This window comes from Hibiscus syriacus, unplaced genomic scaffold (genome assembly GCF_006381635.1).
Source record: "Hibiscus syriacus cultivar Baekdansim isolate YM2019G1 unplaced genomic scaffold, ASM638163v2 tig00111336_pilon, whole genome shotgun sequence".
NCBI classification, from domain to species: domain Eukaryota; kingdom Viridiplantae; phylum Streptophyta; class Magnoliopsida; order Malvales; family Malvaceae; genus Hibiscus; species Hibiscus syriacus.
In genome coordinates this window covers 640001-663142 of record NW_024063063.1, presented here as the reverse complement: position 1 = coordinate 663142, position 23142 = coordinate 640001, and the positions used below count along the sequence as shown (strand labels likewise).

Sequence of the window (23142 nt, the reverse complement as noted above, 5' to 3'; positions counted from 1 at the left end):
GGGTGGACACAATTCCCTTCACCGTGAAGTTGAAACCGTGGAGACCCCTTTATTGAGAAGTTTGGCTTCGAGCTAGATATCCTTCGTCGTGAAGTTGAAATCCACTCTCGAGCAAATCGTGTCGCTTTGAGTTCAATATCCTTCACCGCGAAGTTGAAATTGACTCTACCTAAAACCTGAAAAAGTTATGCATATATGTGATGCTATGGATGCAATGCTCTTAGGTGTGCCTAAAATGCATATGCAACATATGTTATCTTAGGGCTCTGGAGAGAAATCTCGATCTCCAGTTGCCTGTCTGGAATCTTGATTCTTGAATCTTCAAATTTTGATCCCTGATCTTGAATTCTTCAAATGTTCAAATCTGATGTGCACATTCTATTTTTAATTTGAGAAATGCTTCTCGACCATCTCAAGTATGTGCCTGAGCTGAGTGTAACGGTTCAGATGATGCTTCAAAAGAAGTTGTCTTGAAATAGATAGAATTCGTTTCAAGGGAAACGATCTCAAAGATATCTGTTGTTTCATGAGAAATGGTCTCAAGGGAAACAAAATTATGTTTTAAGGGAAATAAATTTGAAGATTTTGTGTTTCAAGAGTAATTATCTCAAGGGAGACAAAATTTGTTTTAGGGGAAATAAATTCAAAGGTTTTGTTTCAAGGGAAACTGTCTCAAGATAGATGAAAATTGTTTCAAGAGAAACTGTCTCAAGAGAGACAAAACTTAGTTCCAAAAGAAACTGTCTCAAGGGAGACGGAATTTGTTTCAAAGAAAACATATTCAAATATTTTGTTTCAAGGGAAACTCTCTCAAGAGAGACAAAACTCTTCTAGTGAAAACGGTCTCAAGCGAGACAAATCTTGTTTTAAGAAAAACAATCATGAGTGAAATAAATCTTCTTTCGAGTAAAACAGTCCCAAGTGAGACAAAGTCTGTTTTAAAAAAGTAATCTCAAGTGAGATAATCATCTGCATTAAATGAGACTGTCTCAAGCGAGACAGAATTTATATTGGAAATGTCAAATCTAAAAATGAATGTCGATCTTTCTATTTGTCGAGTTGGTTGAAGTGTAGCTTCTTACTGCTGAGATAAGCAACCGACATCAATCTGTAAAGGTTCTTTTGAATCGAGTATCCTTCGTCTTGAAGTCGAACTTGACTCTAAAGCTGTAAAAATTATGTACGTGGAAAGAAAATGATAGATATGACGCTCTAAAATGTATGCATAAGATGCATGTAACATGAATTGGTTATATTTTATCTCCTGAAAAAGGTCTGATAATTCGTATTAGGATGTTGAATCCCCAAAGATGCCTCAATATCCAAAAATGCCCCAATATTTGATGTTGAATCTTCAAAGATACCCCAAATATTCCTCATTTCTTGCTTCATCATTGATTCTAAGCATGAGCTTTGTGTTTGAGAGTCACATGTCATTTACCAAGATCCACTCTAGAGAGACTGTCTTGTTTGGAAAAAAATGTTTTTCTTTCTATTTTATTTTCAAAGTCATGAAAATATCAATTAAAAGAGTTTCAAAAAATGTTTAATCTCAAGTTTTAAAAATATTGCCCCTATCACGGTTTTACAATTGAGACGAATCATAAAACTAGACTTCATCGGATATCAAAGAATTAATTACAATGTTAATCCTTCAATAAATTATAGCTATTTGACAACTGCCAAGATCCAAGTTATCTTTGGGAGATAGTCAAGTAAGGAAAGGATAAAAAGTCTCAGGTTATTGTGTTTGGTCAAAGGTTTGGCATTTGATGCTCAAAGGTTTGACATTGGATGCTCAAAAGATTGATGGGGTAGCTTGCATGCTCCTCTGCTGGAAGTGTTCCCTGACTCCCAACCTTTGTTGTCACACTCGGATTGTGCGATGCCTTATCAAGGAATTTACGTGATCGCCTCAGTTGCACAATTTTTATATTCGAGCCACCTTTTCAGGTTTTCAACTCGAACCCTCCTTTGGTTTCAAGACATTATTCAGGATTTACGTCTTGAACCCCCCTTTGTTATTTTTTCTACCATGCATTAATTACATTGTTTTTTTGCAAACAAAGATTAATCCTGATGGGCGGGATGAAATCTGAAGATAGTCTCTTCTGTTTAGAAATCCATGTATGATTAGAAGGGACTTTTAAGGCACGTAATGTAGGCCAAGGCTCATGGTTATGAAAGAAAAGGATAAATAGGCCCAAACAAGTGTTTTAGGGTGTTGAACCAAGGATCAATTCATTCTGATGCCTTCAATCCTGTCTTGCTCAATTTGGATCTGCTCATATGTGTTTCTCTGGATTTTCTCTGGATGTTCCATGATCTTCGAGTGAAGTGATTCAGAGATTCGGGAATGATTGTGCTTGATCAATCTCATAGTTTGAAGCTTGATGTGCCATTTGTCTTTAGGGAATCTTTGCATGTGCTTTTTGTCTATTTTTCTTTTTGATTTTTGCTCTTTTTTCCTTTTGTTCTTGTTTCTCTTTTTCTTTGTTTTTTTTTTTGCTTTTTTTGCTTCTTTTCTTTTTTGTTCTTGATTGGATCTTCGCACTTGCCATTTGGTCCACCTTTTGGTGTCTCCTTTTGATTGATGTCTTCACTCATGTGAGCAGATTTCTTCCACCTTGCCCCCCAATATGGAGGGTGATCCTTGGTTAGGGTTGAATCAGAAGAAAAATACTACAGGCTCAAAAGGGTACACAAGGGATATATATTTTCTCCTGTTGTAAAGGGATAAAGAAAGAAAGTCATTCATCATTTCATACATGGAAGTCCTCACAGAAGAGGTATCCCCAGAGGGATAGATTTTCAGGATTAATTTCATTCACATGAAAACAGTGTAGTTAATGCGTGATAGAATTATTTCGAATGAATTGTTTTTTTGCTCCTTGCTCCCAACATATCTCAATGTTCAGGCTCCCAGCGAGATGCCCCAAATTGTGTCTTAGAAGAATGCTCATGTTCAAATGAACAACTCAATGCCTTGGGTATTAAAATGTCAATTTTGAGTCTAAAAAGACAATGGTGTGACTTTATTTGACTCAAAGAAAGGTATGGGTGTATCAAAAAGATAAAGACAATGTTCAAGAATTTCAAAGGGAAGTTATGTCAAAATTTGGTCTTTTTGGTAATGATCAAGGTATTTCATTTTGGGGTTTGAGACATGATAAGAAAGGTCTAATCTTGTCATATGTCAAAAATCTATAATTCTTGAAGAGTTAAAAGAATCCTTAATTCATTTAATATTTGAAGAACTAAAGATTAAAATTTGTTCAATTGCTCCACCTTAGAAAGTAGCATAAATTCAATCGTTTAAAAGATTAAGCAAACATGAAATATCAGTGACGTGTTTAAACAAAACAATCCTCTAAGTGCAAATGGTATATGCCATACCCCCTTCTTCGGCTGTCAATGCCCCTGAATCCATCAGGTTTTGGATCTTGCGCTTCAGCGCCTTATAGTTCTCAGAGGAATGTTTGGAGCATCCTATGTGGCAACTACAAATAGCTTCAACATTGTAGCCCTTAGGATATGTGGACTTTTTTCTCAGATCATCTTGGCAGGTTTAGTCGTACAACCAGCTGATTGGGCTCATTCGTTGTGACAGTTTTTTTATGATGTTACAATCTTGCTTCCATGTGGTGTCATGTGGTTAAAACCACTTCATCGAATTCTCTATGAAGAGATTTCATGTTTATGAAAATACTTAAAAAATGAAATGTATATGCAATATGCAAAATGCAAAAATGCATGAAATGTTCGAGGCATTGATCCAAAAACATGTATGTTATTGTAAATAACCTTTATTGGGACAAAAGTGTTTTATCTTTTAAGAGACAATAAACATATTTAAAGGTACATCCGGACTAAATCCTCTAGGCCCGGAACCGGTTAACTAGTCATTTGCCTTCGTCTTTCACCGGTTGAATAACCTGTCGAACCGCTCCGACCTTTCTGGATGAACCGTGAAAATGTTGAGTTTTTTTGTATTGGTTCCCAAAAAGTGTCGAATGACTTCATCTCTGGCTTTCATCCTTTGCTGAATCGGAAATTCCATTGAAATCCTCCATCAAAGGGATTATTCGAAGTTCATTTGCTTGTTTCTTGAATTTGTCGACAGTGACTTGCCATCTTGTTCTTGTTGTCTTTGAATGGACTCTCGAGGTCAGTAACCTTTTTCTCGTCTTGCCCCTGCCACCTTTGTCAACCCATTTTTGAAAAGTTAACTTTTGATGTACTTGATTGTGGGCACCATGAATGTGACACATAGTTGTCTTGCAAATTGTCCTCATTTTCTTTCTGAGCCCTTTTCGGACCATAGCCGGACCCCTGCGTTCTTATCTCTTGTATTACAACCCCTTTGTCCATTAATGTAGATTATTCATGTTTTAACAAACAAGTTTTTGGTGGATCAACACCTCTTTTAAATGATGCAAATATTGAAAACAAAATAAAAGAGAACAAAAGTAAAATAGAGTTAGTGAGATAAATCAAAACAATAATAAAAATGAAAAATCCTACCCCACATGATATCTACCCTGCATGCTTTAATTCCTACCCGGACATGATCTCTATCCCGCATGCTAATTTCACACAAATTCTAACCGCATATTTGTCTAGTTCGCATGCTTTGAACATAAAGTAAAGCAGGAAATAATTCTGACATCCTAGGGTTTGAAATGAGGTTTTGGGGTGGGCTCTAATTCTCCATCATCTCCCGGTTTAGGTTCTAAAAAAATGGTACCCGAGTTCTCCTTGTTGGTGCCCCCTTGGGCTTACCAGACCCTTAGTCCTAAACCCATCACAGGCTTGTATGGACTAAGTTAAACTCGAGAGGAAACATTCCCTTATGCCCACACGGAGAATAAATTCACACGAAGACATAAGGTATATGTATCCCGAAGGCTACTTGCTAGGCCCACACGGTGAATAAATTCACACGAAGGCGTCGCTTTCACCCCCACTTAAAAGGGTTCGGAGCTCGGGTATAGAGCCTTTGGATGAAAAAGTTTGGAAAGCTGAAATCATTAGAAAACGGTCAGTCCAACTATTTACTCGAAAAAAAATATAACCAAAAGTAAGTAATAAGGATCGAAATGTTGCCTTAAAATTCAAACTTACCCTTTTCGTTAAAAAGACAACTGGAAATTACCTTAGCCTGACTCGCTTACCTGCTTCCCCAGCGGAGTCGCCAAGCTGTCGCAACCGTGAAAATGTTGGGCCCCAGAAATGGGCTTCGACTTGAAAAATATGGATTGGAGTCGCCACCGATCATTTATTTAAAGATAAATGGGTTGATCGGATACCCTATTTCTTACCTGATCTGCGTCTTACCAGAAATATGTCGGGCTCGGGAGTCGGTTACGGTCAAGGAAGGATTAGCACCCTTGAACCGCCCTTTCGATACTACGTAATTTCCAGTTGTCTTAATTAAGAAAAATAATAAGTTAAATTAAAAGATAAAATAATGATCCAAAATTACTTACCTTTGACGGATTTACAAATATACCCTTTAAAAGTCAAAATATGGGTTAGAAGAGATGAATAAATGATAAATAAAGTAAAACAAATAAAATAAGGAGATTAAGAAAGAAATAAATTAAATATAAAATAAATAGAATATATAAAATAAAAAAACAATAACACTAATATATGCATAGAAAACAACTAAATAAAAATAAAATGATAATGCAAATAAATAAATAAAACAAGTAAAAGAATATAAAAACATAAAATATAGGATAAATATAAAAATAGATAAATAAATGAGTAAAATATAAAAAAAAGTAAAAGCATATATATATAAGTAAAATAATAATAATAAAAAAAGAAAATCAAAAATAATATACGTATATATACAGGCAAAATAGGAAATATATATATATATATATATATAATAACACTAATAAAAAAACATATATACATATATAATAAAATTAATAGAAAGTAATATGCATATATAACAAGAATAATAAAGTAGGAAAAAATGATTTAGGGGGGAGAATTAAATATTTTAAAAAAATGAACACGCCTCGGGGGTGGATCTAGGTTCGAAACTTCGAAATCCCACCCCTTTTTAGTCATCGGTGCAACCCACGTTTTGGGTTATTCGAACCAAATCTCAAGAAAAATAACGTGCACATGCGAGAAATGAACGAACCAATGTAAAAAAAATTGCTACCTTTTATTTCCTTTTCGAATCGTTTACAACAACTTTGCCTTTGTATTTTCCGTGCTTTCCTCTGTGTTTTGTGTGTAAATCGTGTCCTACAATGGTGAGTTACAATGGCTATTTATAGTGCTTGTGGATCCTATCTTTAGGAATTTAAATAATAGTATAACTCTATCCTATTTTTAGGAGTTTGAATCCTAGCAAAATTTTATCCTATTTTTAGGAGTTTGAATCCTAAAATTCTATCATATTTTTAGGAGTTTCAATCCTAGTAGGACGAAAAATGTGTGTTGACACATAGGTACGATATGGACATGTGAAAGTAGTATTCTCTTGATCCTCTGATGCTATGGCTATTTAATTATATCCTGAATATCCATCAAGGAAGAAATAAAATGCTTTTCCTGTTAGCCTATCGAGCATTTGGTCAATAAAAGGGAGGGGGAAATGGTATTTCTTTGTGGCTTTATTGAGCTTCTTATAATCCATACATATGCGCCGACCCGTGACTGTTCTAGTAGTGAGGAGCTCATCATGTTCGCTTTTAACCATGGTCACACCACCCTTCTTTGGCACACACTGCACCGGGCTGACCCATGACCTATCAGGTATAGGATAAATCACTCTCGCATCCAGCCATTTTATGATTTCCATCATGAATGCCTTCTTCATGACTACCTTCTTCATGATCGAGTTGAGTCTTCTTTGTGGTTCCACCGAAGTACTATGGTTATCTTCTAAATTGATATTATACATGCATATAGTAGGGTTGATTACCTTCAAGTCTGCCATTGTCCATCTGAGAGCCTTTTTCTGTTGTGATAAAACATTTAACAAACTATTCTCCTGTTCTGAGGTTAGATTGTCATAAATTATCACTGGTAAAGTTTAATTACTACCTAGGGAGGCTTATTTCAAATGTCATGGCAAGGTTTTAAGTTCCAATTTAGGTGCATGTTGTAAATATGATTATGGGGAGTTAACTTCATTAAAATCTAATGGTTCAAATTTCGTACCTGATCTAGTATGAAGGAGACTAGATTGTTCCTCTAACTTCCCTTCATACTCTGCCTTGGTGTCGTTAGCAGGGAACCTATTTTGTGATTTATTCAGAATGTTGTTTCTAGGGACATAATTCTCAGAATCGTGTTCTGAAAATAATTCTCATGGACCATGGTTTTCTTGTTTATGCATCACGGTAATTGAGTCGTGTCACAAAGCATTGTATTCATCTAGCTTTAAAAATTCATCGTGGCCAGGAATTGCCTTTTATTTATCTTCTATTGAGTCCACGTCTCTAATGCATTGGCATTCTTCTGAATCGTCCACATATTTCATGGAGTTGAATACATTGATTGTGAGGCTTTGCTCTCATACCCGCATTGTGAACTCTCCCTTTTCGCAATCTATTAGGATTCTTCCAATGGCTAAAAAGGGTCGTCCCAGGATGATAGGTGCGTTTTTATCAGCTTCGTAGTCCAAGATGAGGAAATCAATTGGAAATACAAATTTGTCCACCTTCACTATGATGTCTTCTATTCTGCCCTCAGGCTGCACATAAGACCGATCAACCAATTGTAGGACAACTGTGGTTGGACAAGCGTGATACATTTCTAGTTTAAAAAATATGGACTTTGGAATCAAATTTACACTTGATCCTAAATCAACAAGAGCTCGTCCTACAAAGTTGTTACCAATTGAACATGGATTATAAAATTGCCAGGTCTTTTTATTTTGGTGGGAGTTTGCTTACTGTTGAGCATATTTCTGTTGCCGTGGTAACATTTTCTACCTTCCTCTTCTTTGTAAGGATGTCTTTTAAAAACTTAGCATAGGAAGGCATTTGCTCGATGGCTTCAAGTAAGGGCACGTTGATATACAACTGGTCCAGAATATCAACAAATTTCTTGAACTAGATATCATCATTATGTTTCTTTAATCGTTGAGGGAACGGTGGTGGAGGTCTCACATTATCTGCTATTGGTGCTGAGGAATCTCTAGCCTTGGCCATGAATTTCCCATTATCTGGTTGATGTTATTCTGAGCCTTTATCCTTTTTCGTCTCTTCGAGCGATTCATTCTTCTCCACATATTTAGCTTGATCTTCTGGTTGTATAGTGCCTTGGTGAAAATTGTTCAGTTGTTCTCCCCAAACTTGTCATTCTAGTTGATCTGTGTTCCACTTCTTAGTGTAAGTACATTGCACTACTCTTTTCCATGATGTTTAGCGATTTCAATATCACTAGGGAGATTTCCTTGTGGGCAGGAATGCAATACCGTGGCAATTTGACCCACTTGGTTCTCCAATGCTGTTAGAGATGACCTATGGCTTTGCAAAAGTGCAGCTTGTCTTTGCAACAAATTTCCTTGGTTTTTTATTGTTGAAGAATGCTCGTGCATCAAGGTTTTTGTTGAAGTCATAAAATCTTTTGTCAAGGCCATAAATTTTTGTAATGAAACTTCCAAGGAGTTAGTATTGGAATTAGTATTAGAGGAAGAAGCTATACCTTTAGTGTTTTACCAGGGCAGTTGATGATGATTCTGAAAATGTTGATAGCCTGAGTTACTCTCTTGTGGCCTATTGTAATTTGCTACTTGATTGTTATTGTTTCCTTGATTACCCCATGAAAAATTTGGATGTTGTCTCCAGTCAGGATTGTATGTATTTGAATAGGGGTTATTGTTGATTCGGTTGTAGTTGCCTACAAAATTGGTAGACTCATGGTTTTATGGACATTCACTCTCATGATGGTTGTCGTGACAAAATGTGCATGCATTATTGGTTGCCTTGACTTCTCTTACCTCATTAAGATACTGTAATTTTTTCAACATATTAGTTATGGCAGAAAGTTGAGCAGCTACTGAATCCTTACCCTCTAATTCATATGCTCCAGATGTTTTTCTTCCGGTTCCCAACCTTGTATTTGGAAATTGATAGTCATTATTTGCTATCATGCCGAGGATATCAAAGGCTTTCTCGGGTGATTTGTCAAGTAAGGTACCATTTACTGAAGCATCTAACATCATTCGAGTAGGTGCATTAACTCCGTTGTAAAACATCACTACTTGAGTCCAGTCATGAAATCCATGGTTGATACACTTGCGAAGTAAATTTTTATATTTATCCTAACATTCGTACATTGATTCATCGTCTCCTTGGCGAAAACTTGCAATATCATTGCGAAGCTGTGTATTCATATTGGGCGGATTGTATCTAAGTAGGAAACTTTTGCATAAATCTGCCCACAATTCAATTGAGCCTGAAGGAACTCCACTAAGCCAAGCTCTCGTTCTATCGTGTAGGGAATAAGGGAAACGTTTTAGTTTAAGCACATCTTCATGCACTCCTTGTTGTCAGAATGAATCGCATACTTCAAGGAAGGCATGAATATGCTGTCTAGCATCCTCATTAGGTGAACCTCCAAATTGACCAAATAGAATTTAGCATATTAAATATCACCAGTTTAAGCTCAAAATGAGTTGCTTGTATTTTATGTGCCACAATGCATGGATTGAGATCATCAAGAATTGGATTTAAATGATCTCGTATTGCTCATGGTCTTGCAACTTGAAGATTAATTGTTGCATCAGGATCTTCTTGACCTCCCATGTTGTTGCCTTGAAATTGTAGTTGGTTTATATACTCTTTGGTTCGTTGGTTTATATACTCTTTGGTTCGTTGGTTACGCCTCTGTCTAAATGACTATTCAATTTCAGGGTCAAATGGTTCCAATGGGTTACCAACAGATCTCAAGGTCATGCAATAATAAAACCTACAAAAGAAAATAATAAAATAAGTTAAACTAAGTAAATATAAGGTGTCAAGAAAAACTTGTTATAATGAAAAATAAAAATTTTGTCAGTTGCTAATCCCCGACAATGGCACCAAAAACTTGATCACTTGTAAATGTATATGCTAAGGCAAGCAATTCTGTGCAAGTATACATAATCAAATCAAGTAATATAGGGTAAGTGAGTTATCGTCTCCTCAGGGATTGGTCGAAAGTTTTTAAGCTTCACCACAACCAGAACTAGTTGTCACAAGCTAATTCCTACTATCTTGTCAAACTAGAAAACTATTAGTAATAAAATAGGAAAATATTATAAAGTATGATTACAGATAATTTTGGTCGAGACAAAATAAATATACAAACTATCGAAGTAAAATAAATAAAACAAGGACAAACGTTGATTCAAATATATTCAAAACAACCTCACATATTCAGACTTATCACAAAGCACTCATGCTAATCTTTTGTATTGCCAAGCAATTATTCTAAGTCTAGAATGAATTGTTATGACATGCTTAAGCTTCCCGACAGGATTACTAAGTATAGTTAGACAGTTTCTATGGTAATACTTCTCAGTGTTAACTACAACCCTTGGTTTGTCAGACTGTTGTTGTAGCAATACCTCTCAGCATAAACTATAATCATTATCTATCCTACTTTAGCGTGTATCCCTATCCCTTTTAGTCGATTGAAACCCGCTCCTTATCTCTAAGGTAGACAAGTTAGAACATCACCATCCCGGATCCATTCCATTGTTCACATAGATCTATCTTAATTCTATCGAATCTAAGAATCAATATCTAGACAAAAGGAAATTTATCGACGTTCTTACATTGCCAAGACATGTTTCACCAAGACCCCATGCAGTGTCTCAAAGCTCTTATAATGTCAAGGTAAAATATTCAAACAATGAGCAAAACAGTCATGAGCAGAATCATAATTCATCATTCATAAAGAAGAAAATAATTGTTTAGGCAAAACAAAGATTAACACAAAGTAAGATAGTTCATAGTGTTATAAAAAACTCAACCAAGTATCATCATTTTAATACAACCCCAAATACGTAAAGAAATTAAGAACAAAGGAAGAACGACTCCTAAAACCAGAGGCTATGTCGTGGCAATTCTGATACACACCACGCCTGCCTTGGCGGTCAGCCTCTCTCGAGATCTGACCACAACTCTGCTACCGTCTGGATGTGGAGGACACCAAGGAAAGTCAGTTGGTAAACGGTGGGGAAGCACTGTAGTTGCTCGCTCACACTTCAAGTAAAGCTCTTTTAACTTACTTGCCTCCTCTCTTTGGCGGCTATGGCTGGGTATTTATAGAGGGAGATCTCATAGGGTTTCACATAAGTAAAGATTCCCTAGATACCCATTATTGTCTTATCTAGGCTAAAAAAGGAAAGGCGACTGACTATTGTCAGAATCTTGAGGGCTTGCTTACACGTGAAAGAATTCGTATAGCTGGTATGTTACATAGACGATTTTGTCATATCCGCTTCAGACTTTCCAGATAAACCTTGCCTTGGAGAGATAAATCTGCTCCTCACTTTCTTTGACTTATCTATTCCATTAGCCCTTACAAATTATGTTGTTGAAACTGAAATGTTCTTTCTCAGTAAATTTCCTGGATATACACAATCCACACAGACTCTTTCTCCTCAACAGCATCAGTCAAACCAAATAAATTTTGCCGAAGCAAAACTTATCCACCACAAACAAATATAACCTAAATGCAACTAAAATGATGTGCATACTTTGTTTAGACGAGCAATAACTTAAGTGAAAAGACTAGAAACGTAAGTATAAGGGAAAGAATACTCCGTGGCAACTGTAACAACCAAGACATTCTTGCAGGCATAGATGAACATCTGTGGGGCAACAACAACTGCAAATTTTCTTGGATCTCAGAAATGTGCAACAATTAGTTGAATCTTAAAAAGATAGAAAATTTTGAAATAATTAAAAGGTTAACACTTGATTCTATATATCCAAATTCTCTTTTACCTTATTAGTCTTAGGGAAAGAATACTCTGTTGCAACTACTACAACCAAGACATTCTTATAGGCATTGATGAACATGTGTGGTGTAACTATTTATTGAACTTCAAAAAGATAGGAAATTTTGAAATGATTAACATGTTAAGAGTCGATTCTATGCCACAAAATACTTTTTCATCTTATCAGCCAGAGGGAAAGAATATTGTACTACAACTGAAAATGCCAAGATATTCTTATAGGCATTAATGAACATGTGTGGTGCAGCAGCAGCTGCAAATTTGTTTGGATCCTAGAAGCGTGCATCAATTAATTGAATCTTAAAAATCTAGAAAATTTTGAAATAAGTATCAGGTTAAAAGTCAATTCCATACCGCTAAATAATCTTTCACCTTATCAATCTTAGAAAGAGAATACTTTGTGACAACTACAACAAACAAGACATTCTTGTAGGCATTGATGAACATTTGTGGTGCAACAACAACTGCAAATTTGCTTAGATCCTGGAAGCGTGCAATAATTAGTTGAATCTTAAAAAGATATGAAATTTTGAAATAATTAACAGGTTTAGATTCGATTCCATACTGCCAAATACTCTTTCACCTTATCAGCCTTAGGGAATAAATACTCTATTGAAACAACAACAACCAAGATATTCTTATAGGCATTGATAAACATGTGTAGTGCAGTAACAACTGTAAACTTGATTGGATCCTAAAAGCGAGAAATAATTATTTGAATCTTAAAAAGATAGGAAATTTTAAAATAACTAACTGGTTATGATTCAATTCTATACCTCCAAATACTATTTTATCTTATTAGCCTGAGGGAAAGAATACTCTATGGCAACTGCAACAACCAAGACATTCTTATAGGCATTGATGAACATGTATGGTTTAACAACAACTGCTAATTTGCTTGTATCTTGGAAGCATTTAACAACTAACCGAACGTCAAAAAGATAGAAAATTTTGAAATAATTAACAGGTTAAGAGTCGATTCCATACCGTCAAATACACTTTCATCTTATCAACCTGATGGAAAGAATGTTATGTGGCAACTGCAACAGCCTATACATTCTAGTAGGCATTGGTGAACATGTGTGGTGTAGCAGTAACTACAAATTTGCTTGGATCCTTGAAACGTACAAAAATTAGTTGAATCATAAAAAGATATAAAATTTTGAAATAATTTACAAGTGAATACTCGATTTTATACCACCAAATACTCTTTCACCTTATTAGTTTGAGAGAAATAATACTCTGTGGCAACTGCAACAACCAAGACATTCTTATAGGCAATGATGAACATGTGTGGTTCAGCAGCAACTACTAATTTTATTGGATCTTGCAAATGTGCAACAATTAGTTGAATCTTAAAAAGATAGAAAATTTTGAAATAAGTAACAGGTTAAGACTCGATTATGTATGTTGAAAACACTTTGATATTTTGATATACCAAAAAATTGTTAAATAGTTTTTACAAATTTTAAGATTATATTCGATTCAATCATTTGAATATAAAAATTATTCTATACAGTTAAAAGGTCAATTTTACTCCTCACTCTACTGAACAATTGAGTCCTACACTGGAAATATTTTTTCAAATAATTTTTTACTAAGGGTTTCGAACTTCAATTGAGTCGAAAATAATTTTTAAGCATAGTAGTGCCGATACTACTAGAACAATACATATACTGTTCAAGAAGAATAGATACAAATATCGATGTTGAAACCAAAAATTATGAAGTGATACCATTATTGCTAAGGCAATACCGATACTATATGCAAGTTTGACAAAATAAAATACTAAAATGGTACCGATACTATATACAATATCGATACTACTTAGTATAGTAGTACCGATACTCTCAGGGGTGGTACCGATACTACCTTTTTGGTTATGAATCCGTCAAAATTCCAGTATACTAAAATGGTACCGATACTATATACAGTATCGATACTACTGAATATAGTAGTATTGATACCCTTGTAATAGTATCCATACTAGAGTTTCTCAACGGTCATATTTTTGTATTTGATGTAAGGAGTATGGATATTGAAAGACCGAGTATCGATACTACAAGCTTGTGGACAACATTTAATGCGAGAAACTACCTCCCAATAGCTCTATTCACTCCCACAACAACTCAAACAATTGGAATTAATTGAGGGAGTATAAAAACAATATCCCAAGCCATTTGTGAAGATAAGAGACAAAAGAGAAAGCTAAAAACAACAAATTTGAGCCAAATCAAGTCAACATTCTTCAATATTCCTTTTGCTTTCAAATAACACTTTTTGTACTCATTTGTATTTATTTCTCAAGTGTTCTTATTTGTTCTTGAATTGTGCAAACATATTCCTAGTGAAGATTTTATAAGATTGCAATTTGTAATTTTCTCTTTGACAAAGTGACTCAAGAATTTGTGGTAAAAATCTTGAGGGAGTTGTAAGGTTACACCTTATCCTTAAAGTAGATAAAAATTAGTAAATTTGTGGAAATCCTTATTGTGGATAGCTAATGTAACACCCATTTCCCGTATACGTATCCATACATGAGTCACATATTCCACATAACTTTTAAAACTTTTCGCTTTTGAAAAACCAGTAAAATTTTGTTTCTAATCATAAAACATTTTAATTTAATAATAAAACATTCATTAACTTTCAGTATGTAAACAAATCTTAAAGTTCAAACATATTATATTTTTTTACACCATCGTAAGTCAAATACTTTTGAGAGCATTATCATAAGTCTATTACATGCCAGCTAATAACATCAAAAGTATAAATAGTTGTCATACAATTACTGATAAAGCGACCATTGGTTGGTGATGTCAGTTGCAGTCCTTACTCCACTCGCTAAAACCTTCGCGTGAAATCAACACACGCTAAATATTTACTTAGTGAGGCAAAACTAATAATGAGGTGAAATCAATACATAAGTATATTATAGTTATCCAAATAAATTAATTATTTCAACTCATTATAAGTTCCGTGGGGTGCACACGTAGTTCCGATACGGTCATTCATAAACTCATTATGAATTCCATGAGTTGCACACTTAGTGCCGATACAGTCGTTCATAAACTTATTATAAATTTCGTGGGTTGCACACTTAGTGCCGATACGATCGTTCATAAACTTATTATGAATTCTGTGGGTTGCACACTTAGTGTTGATATGGTCGTTCATAAACTTATTATGAATTCCATGGGTTGCACACTTAATTTTGATACGGTCGTTCATAAACATATTATGAATTTCGTGGGTTGCACACTTAGTGCCGATATGTAGAAATGCAACATATGCATTAATCAACATGCACTTATAACTCTCAATGTACATAATAAATGCACTCACCTGATTTGCCTCACTATTATGCACTATTGTAGTCCGACTACTCTGCGACTTTATCATTTCCTTTCTGTTTGCTTGACTCGGGAGCTTGATTTCAATCTACACAAGCTTAAGGATGAAATGGGAAATTCTAAGGAAGGTTGCAAGCTAAGGAGACCAGGTGAGTGCAAATTTAATTTGTAATTGTGTTATCAAACAAACATTTGCTTACGAAGAGCCAGTAATGGAGTTACTATGGTAAGGAGTGACTCCTAAATTATTATGCGATTTTTTATGCATGCATATATGTGCATTTGGTGAGCTAATAGAATTAGTGAAAAAGTTAAAAATGCAAATTGTTGAAATCTGCTTAGAAATTAGTTATGGACAGTAATTTTAGAAAAAACACCATAAATTCTAAAAATTGATTAGATAGCTATTTTTATACCGTTGGATTCTTATATCAGTATATTTTTGTTTAGAACAAACGGAATTCGAGGTATATAGAAAAACATATGAATTTTTAACCAATGATAGGTCAGAAAACAGGGCAGCATATTCTGCTCAAAACAAATTCTGTCAGTCAACTTTGAAAATTTACCATAAATTGTAAAAATTGAAATAGAAGAAGTTCCTTATATGGATATATTCGTATTTGAGTCTAGCTTCCATTGGTAAAAATGGAATAATTTTAAAGGTTTATATTAATACATAATAATATTTCTTTAAAGGTAGTGCAAACTGTCAGGATATGAAATTTTGACCAATTTTGGGATTCAACTGAATTAGAAGAAAAGGATCATGTAATGCCCCAAATATTGAATTAAAGACTTTATTGAAAGGATTTAAAATTTGAGAATCTATTTGATTAAATTGATAAAAGATTAGAGTGATTTGGGAAGAGTAATTTAGACTAAATTGTAGTAATAGAGGATGAAAAGGACATTTTGGTCATTTAGAATAAAATGAATTAAAAAATAATTTCCTTATAGTGTATAAAAGTAAAGAATAAAGGGAAAAGGGGGATTTTACTAGGTCAACTCATTCTTCTTCTCTGTCCGTGGAGAACTCTCTTTCATAGCTCAAAGGTGAGTTTTTAAATTTTTAGTTTATCCTTTCATTTTTGGTTGGTTATTGAAGCCTTGTATATGATAGAAGCTTAAGGAAGGTTTAGATGAGATTAAAACGATGAGATAAGGGAAATAATTAAGATTTTAGAAAATGGGTTTTAAAATGATATGTTAATATATGAGTGTTTATTGATGTTTATTGGTAGAAATGACTTGCCAAAGAGGTAAATGAAGGATTAGAAGCATTGGATGAGTTTAAAAACAAGTTAGAAATTTTGGTGTGATTCATCCAATCAAATGATCTTGAGGGATACTAGATGTTTTAAGTATATAAATGAAGGAAAGTTAGTATGGATAAGTAGAGAAGAGTTACATAGCATTATTGGGGGTAAACATGACGAAATTTAACCAAATTTGGGTATGTCTCGGGTTGAAAACTGGAAATTTTGGCCATGGATATCGGTACTGATAGAACAATACTGATACTATAGGCAAAATGGGATGAATCAGCTGAGTAGTATCGATAACGAAGGGAGAGTATCGATACCAAAGGGAAGGAATCGATACCATTCAAAAGAGAATGGAAAAATGGTATCGATGCCATGGTAGGGGTATCGATACTGAGCAGCCAAAAATTTTAAGATAGGATGATATTGAGGAAAGACATGTTATTCATTTGGATTGTTAAGTGCCAAGAAAACTTTGAGATGTTAAAAAAGAATATTGACATAAGCTGCAAGGTAAGAATAATTAGAATCTAGAAAAGATTATGTGAATTATAGTAATGAGTCTCATAATGGTTTGGGATGCATGTTCGTACAAGAGGAAAAGTTTTGGTTTATGCTTTAAAGTAACTAGAGAATCATGAAAGAAATTATCTTACTCACAATCTCGAGTTAGCAATAATTGTGTTTATTTTGTTGATATAACACCATTATCTACATGGTGAGTGACGCAATATCTATACGGATCTCAAAAGTCAAAAGTATGTGTTGACTCGAATGAGTGAAAATAAAGGAAATGGATTTAATTCCTTAAATAATGATGACATGCTTATCAACTGTAAACAGGAAAGGCTAATTGATGCCTGATACGATAAAGTCGAAAGACATTTTTATTTTGAGAGTTTTGAATACATGATTGTCTTCAAAGAAAGATGTTGTTTTGATTGTAGAATTAAAGGATCAAGTGCCTATGTTGATAGATCGAATAAAGGATCTTCAGAGAAAATATGAAAATTGTCATGCTTTTCAAAGATAGAACAAGCATAGAAAAGAGAAACTAAAGACTTTAAGGTTAAGTCTAATGAATGTTTATATTATCGAGGAAAGAGTTTATAAACATATATGAAAAGAGTTATCATCGAGCTTGTTTCTAAATGGATGTCATGTCAGTGAGTTAAAGTAAAGCATCAAATGTCTTTTGTATTATTGTAATTGATTTCTATCCCTTAGTGGGAGTTTACAATGGACCTTGTAATGGGAAAATATCATTTAAAATAATCTTAAGATAGTTACTGATTGACAAAAGTCTTGCGTATACTTGAAAAGAAAAGAGATTAAACACTAGAAAGGTGATAAAGAAGTATTTCTTAAATTATCACCTTGGGAAAAAAAAGTATTGAAGTTTAGACGAAAAGGAAAGTTGAGTCCGAGATTTATTGGAACTTATAAGATTATAAAAAAAGTTGGATCACTGACTTATCAGCTAGAATTGCCTCATGAAATAGACAAGATCCATAATATTTTTCATGTGTTGATGCTTAAGAAGTATCAATCAGATCCTTCACATATTATCACCCCATAGGAAACAGAGATTCGACCATATTTCACTTATAAAAAAGAACTAATACTTATTATAGTTCGACAAAGAAATCAAAGGTTGAAAAAAACTAATCGAAAGAAGAAAAAAAAAAGAACAAGATATGAGAAAGTAATATCCTTATCTATTTACATTAGGTACATGTTGAAAATTCGAGGATGAATTTTCTTAATGGGGGAAGAATTGTAATACCATAAACTTTGGTTAGTGGTCAAAATGTAAATTTTGAAAGTTTGGTGGACAAAGTAGAAAATTGGGAAAATTTTAGGTACTTAAGTGGTAATTTTCCAAAAAAAGTATTCCATAAATGGATAGTTTACTCATGAGAGTGGGGTTTTATTGAAATCAGATTCTTGATCTAAAAATTTTGTTAAAAACTAGAAAGTGTTAAAGTTTGGTAAAAATTCGGTAAATTCGGATGGAATAAAAATTTTGAGAAAATTTGAAAGATGATAAATTAACCTTAGAAATATTATTTCCACATTTTAAAATGATGAAAAATAATATGGAGCATTAGATTTGAGAATTTATTTTCATGTTCAATTTGGATCGTTGGATGAAAAATGGTAAGATTGAATTTTTGGAAAATGGCATGGGTAAAGTTGTAAATGGCAAAATCTTTTGTACATATTTGACTTTGGAAGATGATAAGTTTTATGTGACTTGGTATTAGGGTAAATATCAAGTTTCATTAAGGGTAAAATGAACATTTCTCATTAAATGAATATTTTATTCATTTAAGCTTAAATAAAGGCTAAATTAACATGAAATTAACAAAAAGTTCATGAAAACAAGCCATTTTTCAGCCAACATTTCGTGTTCCTTCATACCAAGGTAAGAGAAATTTTGGTTTTAATTTTTGAGCAATTTCCTTTGGATTTTGGATAATGTCGTAAAATAGAAAATTGTTTTATTAAAAAAAACGCAATCATTTGGTACAATTATTGTTTGCTAATTTGGATTGTGTCCAAAGATACCAAATTCTAGGGTTTATGTTCATATTAGGGTTTTTGGAATCGATGAAGTATTTTTATGTTTTTGAGGTTGTAGAATCATTTCCAAGCATGACTGATGATTAAAGTAACTTGTGCATGGTTATATGAACTTATAAAGTTTCGGCTAAACCCTAGCTTTAGGGGAGAGATGTGTTTTGATGAAATTAAGTTAGGTATTTTATTGTAGAGATTTTATAAGGTTGAATCGAAGTTGATTTCATGTTTGAATCGAATTAAAATCGAGTAAAATCATGAAAACCCATTTAACATACAAAGCAATAGGCCTTGACTATAGAGGATTAGAAAAAATATAGAAAAATTATGTAGGGGCTGAAAATGATGTAGGATTCTAATATTTGGATTGAATTTGTATATGTTCGGTAATGATGTTCATAGAGATTGAGTGCTTAAAATCAAGATCAAACATTATTAAAGATAAGGAGAATCTTAAGGATGAAATGAGAAATTCTAAGGAAGATTGCAAGCTAAAGAGACCAGGTGAGTGCAAATTTAATTTGTACTTATGTTATCGAACAAACATTTGCTTGTGAAGAGCTAGTAATGAGGTTATTATGGTAAGGAGTGACTCCTAAAATGTTATGTGGTTTTTGATGCATGCATATATGTGCATTTGGTGAGCTAATATAATTAGTGAAAACGTTGAAAATGCAAATTGTTGAAATATGCTTAGAATTTAGTTCTGGACAGTAATTTTAGAAAAATCACCATAAATTCTAAAAAATGATTAGATAATTATTTTTATACTGTTGGATTCTTATATTAGTATTTTTTGTTTAGAACAAACGAAAACTGATTTCCAGGTATATATAAAAACATATGAATTTTTAACCGATGATATGTTAGAAAACGGGGCAGCATAATCTGCTCAAAACAAATTATGTCAGTATACTTTGAAAATTTACCATAAATTGTACAATTTGAACTGGAAGAAGTGCCTTATATGGATAGATTCATATTTGAGTCTAGCTTCCATTGGTAAAAAGTTAATAATTTTTAATTGTTTATATTAATACATAATAATATTTCTTTAAAGGTAGTACAAACTGTCATGATATGAAATTTTGATCAATTTTGGGATTTAACCGAATTAGAAGCAAAGGATCATGTAATACCCAAAATATTGATTTAAGGACTTTATTGAAAGGATTTAAAATTTTTGAATATATTTTATTAAATTGATAAAAGATGATAATGATTTGGGAAAAGTAATTTATACTAAATTATAGTAATGAAGGATGAAAATGAAATTTTGGTCATTTAGAATAAAATGAATTAAAAATTCATTTCCTTATAGTGTATTAAAGTAAAGAATAAAGGGAAAAAGGGGATTTTACTAGGTCAACTCTTTCTTCTTCTTCTCTCCCCGTGGAAACTATCCTCCATAGCTCAAAGGTGAGTTTTTTAATTGTTAGTTTATCCTTTCGTTTTTGGTTGGTTATTGAAGACTTGTATATGATAGAATCTTAAGGAAGGTTTATATAGGATTAAAACGATGAGATAAGGGAAATAATGAAGATTTTATAAAATGGGTTTTAAAATGATATGTTAATATATGAGTGTTTATTGATGTTTATTGGTAGAATTGACTTGTCAAAGAGGTAAATGAAAGATTAGAAGCATTGGATGAGTTTAAAAACAAGTTAGAAATTTTGATGTCATTTATATAATCAAATGATCTTGAGGGATACTAGGTGTTTTAAGTATATAAATGAAGGAAAGTTAGTATGTATAAGTAGAGAAGAGTTACATAGCATTGTTGGGGGTAAACATGAGGAAAATTGACCAAATTTTGGTATGTCTCGGGTTGAAAACTGGAAAATCTGAGCATGGGTACTATAGGCTAAAATGGGATGAATCAGCTGAGTAGTATCGATACTGATTCAATCAATATCGATACCGAAGGGAGAGTATCGATACCAAAGGGAAGGTGTCGATACCATTTAGAACATAATGTAAAAATGGTATCGATACCATAGTAGGGTATCGGTACCGTAGTATGGTAGTATCGATACCCTGGTATGGGTATCGATACTGAGGAGCCATAAATTTTAAGATATGCTGATATTGTTGTAGAAAAGTTAATAATAAGTACTTTTTTATTAATGTTTAAGTATAATTGTTAGGAAATATACTAACATTTGATATTATAGATGTATTTAATGAATATGGAATAGATCGAAATCAAGCTCCCGAGTCGAGTAAAGCAAAAGGAAAAGGCCAAGTTTCGGAGTAATCATCTTTACATTTTGGATATCAAAGCAAGTCAAGCCAGGTGAGTGCATTTAACTATGTACTTATATGTTATGGTAGTCATAGTTGTATGATTTATTGATGTATGCATGGCGATTACCAAATGGCACTAAGTGTGGAAAAACTTAAGAAATTCATACTAAGTGGATGAATTTCCGTATGGGCACTATATGTGTAAAACGTAAGAAATTCATACTAAGTGGATGAATTTCCCTATGGGCACTATATGTGTAAAACTTAAGAAATTCATACTAAGTGGATGAATTTTCGTATGGGAACTAAATGTGTAAAAATTAAGAAATTCATACTAAGTGGATGAATTTTCGTATTGGCACTATATGTGTAAAACTTAAGAAATTCATACTAAGTGGATGAATTTCCGTATGGGCACTATATGTGTAAAACTTAAGAAATTCATACTAAGTGGATGAATTTTGTATGGGCACTATATGTGTAAAACTTGAGAAATTCATACTAAGTGGATGAATTTCGGTATGGGCACTTTATGTTTAAATTTAAGAAATTCATACTAAGTGGGTGAATTTCTGTATGGCCACTATATGTGCAAAACTAGGAAATTTATATTAAGTGTATGAATTTCCATATTGGTAGCAGGTGTACAATCCACGTACATTAGAGTAATGGTCGAGAAATGATATTATTAGTATTACTGAAGTACTATCGAATGTTTAACGTATGGAAAGAAGTAATGGATATTGAAATCATCATAATATACTTGTATATAGAATTTTTACTGATGATTATTATGTCTCACTGAGAATTTTCTTAGTGTGTGTTAATTTCACGCATAGGTTTTACTTCCAGTGGGGTAAGGAGATTTTCGAACATCGAAGCAAGGATAACCTCTTCAGTAATAGTATGACACATGTCTACTTGTTGATGTATTTAGTTGGCATGTAATATATTTAGTAAAATATGCTCTGAAGAACATTTGAATGGTACTTTTATTATGTAATTAAGGAAATGTATATTTTGTACTAGTTTAATTAGAATGTTTTATAAAAATAAACAAAAAATTTTGAGTTTTCAAAGGAAGAACTATTTTAAAAGTAATGTGACATTTATATCCCGTGTATGGAAAGGTATACGGGAGATGGGTGTTACAGATCAAGTTAAAGCTTAGTGAGGCTTATATTTTGATTTGTATATAAAGTTTCAAAGTGAGTGAAATGCATGCATGACATTATACATGGATGTTTTATACATCATTAGGAAGACTCGTGATGAGTCTACCTTGTTCATAATGGCATGATATTTATGTCATTTATCATATGATTGACATATTCTAAATATGTCAAATGTAGAATATAAAATGCATTGATCAATGGTTATTATATATATGTTTTTTATCACGAATATATATGATGTTTATTATGAATTTTACTTCGGGTATGAACTGCCCAATGTTAAAATTATACTAATATACATTTCCATGGATTGAATAAAAAAATAGAATGTATGCCTAAGTAAGCCATTGAGGGACAAGCTATAGTTGGCATGCCATAGAGTATATCAGCTGCAGGTTTATATTAGCACTAGGGTGTAAGGACACTAAGTGCAGGTTGTGGGCACAACCTTATGTGTCATATCCGGATTAACACTAGACTGTAAGCCTAGTATAGGTGGTGGGAACGACCTTATGTGTCATATCCGGATT

The 23142-nt window shown here is 33.2% G+C and overlaps 1 long non-coding RNA gene across 1 annotated transcript in view; it reads right to left on the bottom strand.

The window, feature by feature from the left end:
- Positions 1-13070: 13070 nt before the first annotated feature.
- The window catches only part of LOC120158949, a 16005-nt gene continuing 5933 nt past the window's right edge, over positions 13071-23142 (bottom strand). The window contains exons 2-3 of the long non-coding RNA XR_005519298.1: positions 13185-13202; positions 13071-13102 (exon numbers count right to left, since the gene is read on the bottom strand). This is a non-coding gene — a long non-coding RNA (uncharacterized LOC120158949). The remainder of the gene's footprint in view (positions 13103-13184; positions 13203-23142) is intronic.